Source organism: Poeciliopsis prolifica, unplaced genomic scaffold, assembly GCF_027474105.1.
Source record: "Poeciliopsis prolifica strain line A6 unplaced genomic scaffold, Auburn_PproV2 SCAFFOLD109, whole genome shotgun sequence".
NCBI classification, from domain to species: Eukaryota; Metazoa; Chordata; class Actinopteri; order Cyprinodontiformes; family Poeciliidae; genus Poeciliopsis; species Poeciliopsis prolifica.
The window spans coordinates 222,501-232,237 of record NW_026562484.1 but is presented as its reverse complement, the minus strand read 5'-3'; the positions used below and the strand labels follow the sequence as shown (position 1 = coordinate 232,237).

Sequence of the window (9,737 nt, the reverse complement as noted above, 5' to 3'; positions counted from 1 at the left end):
CAGGAACTTCAGGAACATCAGGAACATCAGGAACTTCAGGAACATCAGGAACTTCAGGAACTTCATGGGTGGAAAACGTCCAGCAAAAACCCAGAAACTGAGATTAAACTCAGAAAATTTCTAGAAAATATTTGGATGTTTTATAATCAGTCCAGCCAACAAAACAATATAATACGACATTTTAATGCTGCTTCTCTCTTAAAATAACAACTTAAAATGTAATCATGTAAAATTTAATAATAAATAAAATGGTAAAGTGAAAATGATAAAAAAAAATTTAACTGAATTATTAAATATAAATTGAACAAAGACAAAAAAGGAAAACAAAACTTATTTAAAAAATATAGAAATCTGGACTTTTCTATTGTTAATGATTAAAATATATGATGGATAAATATATTCTTTTCTATGCATTTTCATTTTAAACAGCTTTACATGTAAAATTCTGAATTATTTCCATTGTAAAATTTTCACTTGATTCACGTTTACATATAAAATATGTTTTTACTCTTTATTATCTTCTATAAATGATTTTTTTTCTAATTAATTTGAGGTCTGAAGAAAAGCTGCAGTCTGTTTGGTTAATTGTTCATTTATTAAATAATTTCAAGCAGGATATCATAAAAATGTGACGGCTGCAGACGCTCGCTGCCCTGACGGCGCCGCTTCAACCAAACCCAGTTTCTGTCCACAACTTGTTGATAGAAAACATTAAACTTTGATGAATGACTTACAAACTCTACAGATTATTGTCGTCTTCTTCCTTTAACACACACACTCAGTCACACACACACACATATGCACACACACACTGGTTATGTTGGCTACAGGGATAGATTTGTCATTGACGTCACGCTCTAAAAAAACTAAATAGACAAATTTCATATATTAAATGTTGAAAATCCTTCATGAAATAGCTTGAAATGTACACTCTCCAGTGCTTGTAAAATATACAGAAAGGTACAAAACTCCTCGTGGTTCCTGCTACACGCGGCCTAAAACAGACAAGGTTCTGCTCCGGTCCGGTCCGGTCCCGCTAAGGCCACACCTCCATCACAACATCATAAATTATAAATTACCAACAATTTCCTCTTTTTGTGACTTTGTTCTGTCATCCTTGGTGTCAGCTTGGGTCCAGTCAAAGCACACGAACCCAAAGTTTCCAGATTTCTTGTCTTTATTTGCCTCTGAGCGCCGCCCTCTGCGCCGCCCCCTGGGCTCGATGCCCCCCTGGGCTCGATGCCCCCCTGGGTCGCCTCCTCGTCCGCTCACTGGTTCTTCAGGGCGTTGATGTGAGCGCAGATCTTGAGGGCCGGACCCAGTTTGATGTTCATGCTGGTCATCAGGTGATCCTCAGTCAGCAGCAGCAGAGCCTGACCGTCGATCTCCTGCAGCCTGAAGGCCTCGGCCACATCGCCGCAGCCTGGCGGAGCGACACACACACACACACACACACACACACACACCACACACACACACACACACACACACACACACACACACACACACACACACACCAGCAGAAAGTCAGTAACCTGCTGCTTTATTCAGGTCTAACTTAATGCAAACTGCTGAGAAGATGTGTGGAAAACTGACTTTGTTCTTGGGTAAAGGTCAAAGGTCAGGACAGAAAAACTGTGAAGCACTGAGTGAGAAAACCTCTAAAAACAAGATGGCAGCAGGACGAAGGGAAGCAAAACAGTTTTTTGAAGAGATGAGACGAAAGCGAAATATTTGACAGGAATTTGCAGCAACCAACACGGTGGTGGAGGCATGATGCTGAGGGAACAGCAACACGACAGACTGAATCCAAGTTATTGGCTGATTTTTATCACTACGTATTTTTTTCTTTTCTTTTTGATGTATTTCTTTTTTCTTTAGTTTTATAACATCAGGATGATGATGATGATGATGATGATGCTGATGATGATGATGAGATGGTGATGATGATGATGATGATGATGATGGTGATGATGATGATGGTGATGAGTTTCTCTGAACAACAGACGGGCGTGTCGTCAGATGATCTCAGCTCTTATCAGGTTCTGATTAACGCTGATATTCTCTGTACCGTTTAGAAGAAAAGAATCTGTTTGCTGGAACCCGGAGTGGATCGGCAGAACCCGGATCCGGCAGAACCCGGATCCGGCAGAACCCGGAGTGGATCCGGCAGAACCCGGAGTGGATCCGGCAGAACCCGGATCCGGCAGAACCCGGAGTGGATCCGGCAGAACCGGAGGGATCCGGCAGAACCCGGATCCGGCAGAACCCGGAGTGATCCGGCAGAACCCGGATCCGGCAGAACCTGGATCCGGCAGAACCCGGAGGCGCGGGAGTTTTTTTCTCCCTGAGGTTTTTTCCTCCACCTCCAGATGTTCTCCAGTTGCTCAACGACAGTTTGTGGGTAGAGAGAAGTTGCCTCAGGCTGCTGATGGTTTCTGTTTTTTGCGAAACGTTTAATTGGATGATTGGATCCAGGAAGCGAGTCGCCGTCGCCTGCTGATGTAAATCACGCTGCTGGTTCCAGAGCGGTGGAGAGCGACTCCGCTCCGCTTCTGGGTACATCAACTCTGGGCTTTTCATTGTTGATTAGTTTTATTTCATTGTTGCAAGATGAATTTATAGATTCAAAAACTCAGTAACTGAGAACATTAAGTCTATAATTTCAGTATCTGTTAGTTTCAAAGAGGCATAATTTAGTTTGAGTTTTTTCATTAATTACTGTTTTTATTTGTTTCAGTTTTAGTTAAATAGATTCTGCTGCTAACCATCGCTAGTTGGTTTAGCTGTTTGTTTCGTTCATGCACTAAATCTTCAATGTCCGCCTGATATTTAAAGACAAAGGGGACGCAGTGCTTGCTGCTAACTGTCAACATTATGAGGTCATTTCATAATAAAAAACAAGCAGGGAGGCTGAGGGAAGTGGGTCAGTTATGCTAGCTTGACTATGATAACCGTAACATGTAGCTGTGCTGCAGAATTTGGTGTTTCAGTTCAGCTAAAAATAAAGGCAACCATTGTGACAGATCATCAGTATCAGATGTTTAAATGAGCTAATTAACCACTGCTGTGTTCAGAACATTAATAATCACAAATTAAACGTCAAGCCTGAAAACATGAAACTGCTGCCGACTCAATGTTCTGTTCTTGGTTCAGAACAAATCTGGACTTTTGGTGTTGAATCTTGATACATTAGCGACACGGAGAATAAAGATAAAATAAAGATAATATAATATAATATTACTGGTTTTGAGTTTTCTTTCGTCGTTTTTCTGTTATTTTCCCAATAAAACTTCTTATTGTTCTACAGACGGGAGCTAAAGCATCAGCCGTTCCCCTCCGGCGTTTTGCGCAGGCGCCACATTTTGCAGTCCGGTGGGCGGAGACTCACCCGCAGCGTGTGGATGAAGGCCGTCACTTCCTCCACGCTCCACTGGGCCGGGCGGGCCGGAACGTGGTGGTCGGCGTCGAAGCCGTGACGGCCGGCGCCGACGCCCTGCGCGCTCGCCGCGCCGCCCGCTGCTGCATCCTGGCTGCCATGGCAACAGCAGGATCCTCCTCTCCTCCGTCGTCCTCGTCGTCCTCCGCCTCTCCGAAGCCGTGGGGGGACGACCCCCCTCGTCCTCCTGCTTCTGCTCCGCCGCCGCCGGCTTCTCCTTCCCGTCCTTCTCGCGGCGCCCAGCGCTCCAAAGGTCCCGGGGCTGCAGGGAGGCGGGACAAGGGGACAGGAGGCGGGACAAGGGGACAGGAGGCGGGACAAGGGGACAGGAGGCGGGACGAGGGACAGGAGGCGGGACGAGGGGGCAGGAGGAGAGACAAGGGGACAGGAGGCGGGACAAGGGGACAGGAGGCGGGACAAGGGGACAGGAGGCGGGACAAGGGGACAGGAGGAGAGACAAGGGGACAGGAGGCGGGACAAGGGGACAGGAGGCGGGACAAGGGGACAGGAGGCGGGACAAGGGGACAGGAGGCGGGACAAGGGGGCAGGAGGCGGGACAGGGGACAGGAGGCGGGACAAGGGGACAGGAGGCGGGACAAGGGGGCAGGAGAGACAAGGGGACAGGAGGCGGGACAAGGGGACAGGAGGCGGGACAAGGGGACAGGAGGCGGGACAAAATGACAGGAGGCGGGACAAGGGGGCAGGAGGAGAGACAAGGGGACAGGAGGCGGGACAAAAGGACAGGAGGCGGGACAAGGGGACAGGAGGCAGGACAAAAGGACAGGAGGTGGGACAAGGGGACAGGAGGCGGGACAAGGGGACAGGAGGAGAGACAAGGGGACAGGAGGAGAGACAAGGGGACAGGAGGCGGGACAAGGGGACAGGAGGCGGGACAAGGGGACAGGAGCGGGACAAGGGGACATGAGGAGAGACAAGGGGAAGGAGGCGGGACAAGGGACAGGAGGACAGGGGGCAGGAGGAGAGACAAGGGGACAGGAGGCGGGACAAGGGACAGGAGGCGGGATGAGGGGGCAGGAGGAGACAAGGGGGCAGGAGGCGGGACAAGGGGACAGGAGAAAGACAAGGGGACAAGAGGAGACAAGGGGCAGGAGGAGAGACAAGGAGGCGGGACAAGGGGACATGTGGAGTCCACGCATGATTTCTATTGCTGTCATTTTAGGACGAGTAAAAATCTCTGATTTCAATCTTTAAAAATTAAACATTTTAGAGGAGAAATAAACAAACCATAAACACTAATAATCAATTATTTTCCAATTTTTGAAATTGCTTTTTATTTGGTACCTTATAATTTATCTTTTGTTTTTAGTGTGATATTAAAGACTCAATTAGTGCAACATTTCAAACATGTTTAGTCATTTATCTTTTATAAATTATTTGCTGTTTGTGTTAAAAGTGAAGGAAAAAATAGACAATCTAAAGGTTCTGATACAAACATGGAAAATAATTTTATGTGATTTCTATAGCAAGGATTTAAATTTGAACTTCTGTAAAAACATTAGAGTTTTTGCATATTTGTATTGAGTGAAATGTTATTAAAGTTCACAGAGGGCCCGGTTCAGTCGCTGTCATGGCTCTACTGACCACCAGAGGGCGCAAACTTCCCACCTTTCCTCCAGCAGAAACGGGCCTGCAGAACCTCAGTGGGTCATGAGAGGATCTGAACAAAGATTCATTTAAAAATTATGAAAACTGAATAATTTTCTGTTGGCCAAATTATTATGATTCCTGGTTTTTTAACCCCAAACGTTTCTCTGCTTTTCCTCGTTTCATGTATGTATTTGAGTATTTTTCATGCAGGTGTGTTGTCATGTCTGAGTGGAGGCTGGACGGCGGTTCCTACCAGGCGCAGCAGAAGCGGTTTCCCCGGTACCGACTCGGCCCGGTTCAGAGCCGGTCGGGGCCTCTCGGACCGGCTGCCGGCGCTCAGGGCCCTCAGGCGCTTCGTCAGCCGGACGTTGAAACTGAAAGGGAAAAGCCAGAGGCGCGGTGAGGGACGAGTGGCTCAGATCTGGATTAACCAGCTGGTTGCCTCTGCACTGGTACCACAGAACCACATCCTGCCAGTGCCGCCGCAGCTGCAGCAGCTGCGGCAGCTGCAGCTGCAGCAATACCTCTGCAGCCAAGGTCAGAACTCACTTTGTTTAAGATTTTCACACTTTTTAAAACCGTGACGGATGTCATGTGTTGAATGACTGGAAGCAGGTTTGATACATTCAACTAATTCACACATTTGCTGAAACTGTCACTATGTGGTTAAAGTATGTATGAGACAGAAAAGCATTGACAAATCTGAGCTCCTTCCATTTCTTTCAATACTAATTAGAAACAACCAATCAGAGCCAGGAGGCGGGTCTTAGCGCTGACAATCATGATCAGTGTGGCTCATTAGTCTCTTTCAGCTGCTGAAATAGAAAACAATCAATGATTCCAAATCAATCTCTACAAATCTATTCAAAACTTATTTGTAAGTTTTGCTGCCCTGACATGGACCAAGAAATGGACCAAGAAATGGACCGATCTCCTGGTCTGATTCTGAGGACAGAAGACGCCGTTCTTACCCGCGTGCGCAGGAAGTGGAGCAGAACCGTTTGGAGCGCATGAAGTTGTGGGCGTGGCCTCGCTTCCCGCAGAACTGACAGTGCAGCACCGTCCGGTCTCTGTGGCCCGACTCTGAGGGAGCACAACACACAGGGTGAGCCCGGTTCCGCCTGACCCGCAGAACGCGGTTCCGTCCAGCCTTACTGTTCCCCGGTCGCCGGTGTCGCCGCCGTCCTCTTCCTCCGAGTCTGTGGACGGCGCCGTGGGCTTCATGGGTTCCGATGCGGGCAGCGCCGGCCTCCCGTTGGTCCCGTTCACTTCCTGGGGTTTTGGGCACCTGATCCGGAACCAGCAGGGAGGAGCGGTTCACCTGGGCGACAAGAACCGGGTCTCACTGAATATTCAACAGTTATTGTTCCTGAGGAGAAGAACTGAGGAAATTATAACAGATGGAATCTTTACTGGACAAAATCAGGTTTTACATATAAATATTTCATCACTGAATAAACATAAACAATAAAGTAGATTTATGAAAACATCTGGTTATTCTGTCTCCAACAGGAGATTAAATCTCCATGTTTTACTCTTAGGATTTTTGTCCATTTATAAAATGAGTGGTAAAATATAATTTTCCAACAAAAAGTTATATTTACTGAGCAAAAGAATAATAAACTAAAATGGAATATAAAAAATAAAGGACACTAAACCAAGAAAGAGATCAGACTTTAATTGATTTAGCGGACTTTGACTATACCCTCAGTACATCATGATACCAGATGTTGCTGTTTCTTTGAGTTCTTACAGGAAACGGTTGGAGACCCTCCTGGATGACGAATCCCTCCACCAGGTGAGTCAGAACCTGGCGCCCCTCAGGCCACGCCTTCATCTCCCAGGGGCCCAGCGATTGGCTGAAGCTCTCAGACTCATCGCCTGATTGGTAGATGTGTTCAGCCTGGGCTTCTGTTGCATGATGGGACTCTGATGGTGTTTTGTCAGGCTTCGCCGCCTGGTGCTGCGGCGGCAGGCTGAGGTCGGTGGGGCGGGCGGCCTGAGCGGGGAGCAGGGGGGGGGGGGTTCTCTGATGAGGAGGCGATGAAGGCGAGAGGAGGAGAGACTGAGAGGAGAGGCTGGACAAGGGCTGGCAGGAACAGAAACGGAAACCTGGTCAATCTGCAGCTACAGCCAAGAATGAGCAAAGAGCTGGGAGACGAATCCTGAAGATTTTCAATGTTAAAACTGGATGTTAAACAAATATTAAATAAAAGGCCGAGTCACTCGTTTTCTATGGTGATTCCCTCCTGTCTGGGGCGCAAGCGAGGCGGGACACAGCGCCACCATGTGAAACTACAGACCAAACTACATCTGATGGCCACATGCAGAGTTTTGTCTGTAAAGTGTTTTATGACAAGAGTTTGTTTTGCATTGATTCAGTTCACATGGAGTGAAAGTAGAAAGAAATACAGACATGTTGAATATAAACTGTATACATAGAGAAGAGACTCTGGGCATTGATGTAGTTTTAAAGGAAAAAATCAGTTCACATGGGTGAGTGACTCTGAAAGCTGAACATAAAATAAATCCTAAAACTTAAACTACAAATGTGTAAAAATAACAAAAGTTATCAAAATGCTAACTCATATAAAGTCTAACTTTATCTGACCAGTTGAACTTAAAAGTTGTTTCTACTGTAAATGAAGCCTGAGCTACGGAGCTCCAGAGAGGGCAACATTTTACAACTTTTTTGACAAATTATAATCAGATATTTTCATTATTTTCATTTTGTTGTTTTTCCAAACTGCAGGAGAAGCAAGAAACTGAAAAATGTGATGGGAAAAGAAGAACGGGCTTATTAACGTTACAGTAAATATTTATGAACCAAATGTAAAAAAAGATTAGGTTAAATTTATGTTGGGGGAAAAAACCATCAGTTCTCAAAATGTAATTTCTCTTCATACTGGTTTGACTCATCTGGTTTGTTCTGCATATTTAGAGGAACTGAAACAAATCTGTCAGCCAGGATTCATTTTGAAACTGACAGCATCAGTTTGTTCAAATGAAGGTTTTAGCCAATATGGGGTTTGATACCTGCAGTTTCTGGCTTTTGTTTCTCTTTAGTTTGCTAACACTAGAAAGCTTCTGACTCTCCTGCCACATAAAGCTGAGGAGACGATGGAGGCGTGAGATTAAAGGGAGTCCGATTTAATCCAACTCCAGTCCGTCTGGCTATAAATCCGGTTCGTTTGGTGAATGCTGATCACTCTGGCCCGCCTACAGACCTCGGGTTTGGTTTTGATGAAGTGAACTCTGGTTCAGTTTGAATGCATATGTGAATGCTCAGCGGACCACAACCCGCTCCTAAAGGAGGAAGTGGACCAGTGCAGGACTTTGGCTAAAGTTCTTAGCATTCTTTAGCCAAAGAGAAATCCTCCAACTGCTAAAATGATTCCATTTTGTAAAGAAGGAAGTGGCACTCAGTATTTTCTGAGGTTTTTGTGTCATTTCCTCCAGTGGATTTTGGTGCAGCGCCCCCACAGGCCAGGAGGGGAACAGGCTGCTCAAAGGGTTTGAATCGTTTGACTCAGTGCAACGTGAAAGCGAACCGAGCCTATCGGACTATCAGAACACCCTGATTTACTGGGATTATATTTGTTCCTGGAACCTGAAGGATTCTGGTTCCAGTTTGGCGACCAGAATCGGACCGGTCTGACCCGATAATGGAGTAGAATAAATGAGCAGGTTTTGTGTTGGACGGTACCTGACTGATTGTCGGACTGGGTCGACATGTTCTCACAGAAGTCCTCCTGGTTGGTCTGAAGGTCCCGTTGAGGTTCTGGCAGCCTCTGGCTTTGGACCTCAGGAACCGGTCCTGTTGCTGGTGATTGGGCCAGAACTGGTCCTGTTACTGGTTTATGGGTCAGAACTAATCCTTTCATTGGCGTTTGGGTTGAAACCAGTTCTGTTACTGGAGATTTAATTGGATCAGTTCCTGATACTGGTTTATGGGTCAGAACCAGTTCTGTTACTGGTGTTTGGGTTGAAACTAGTCCTGTTGCAGGAGCTTTAACTGGAACTGGTCCGGTAACTGGTTTATGGGTCAGAACTAGTTCTGTTACAGGACATTTAACTGGAACTGGTCCTGTTACTGGTTTACGGGTCAGAACCAGTTCTGTTACTGGTGTTTGGGTTGAAATCGGTTCTGTTGCAGGAGCTTTAACTGGGACTGGTCCGGTAACTGGAGTTTGGACTGAAACTGGTTCTGTTTCTTGAGTTTTGGTTGAAGCTGGTCCTGTTGCCGGTGTTTTGACTGGAACTGGTCCAGTTACTGGAATTTGGACTGAAACTCCAGTCACTTGGGTTTTAGTTGAAACCTGTCCTTTCACTGACATTTTAACAGCAGCTGGTCCTGGTACTGGTGATACTGGTGATACTGGTGTTACTGTTACTGAAGGTTGGGTGGAAGCTGGTCCTTTTACTGGAGCTGGTCCTGTTACCAGTGTTTTAGTGGAAACCAATCCTTTCACTGGAGGTTTAACAGGAAGTGGACCTGTAACCGGAACCTCAACAGGAAGTGGGCCTGTTCCCGGAGGTTTCACAGGAAGTGGGCCTGTTACCGGAGGTTTCACAGGAAGTGGACCTGTTACTGGAGGTTTCACAGGAAGTGGACCTGTTACCGGAGGTTTAACAGGAAGTGGGCCTGTTCCCGGAACCTTAACAGGAAGTGGGCCTGTTCCCGGAGGTT

At 46.6% G+C, this 9,737-nt stretch overlaps 1 pseudogene; it reads right to left on the bottom strand.

The window, feature by feature from the left end:
- Positions 1 to 1,257: 1,257 nt before the first annotated feature.
- The window catches only part of LOC129354382 (nascent polypeptide-associated complex subunit alpha, muscle-specific form-like), a 20,851-nt pseudogene continuing 12,371 nt past the window's right edge, over positions 1,258 to 9,737 (bottom strand).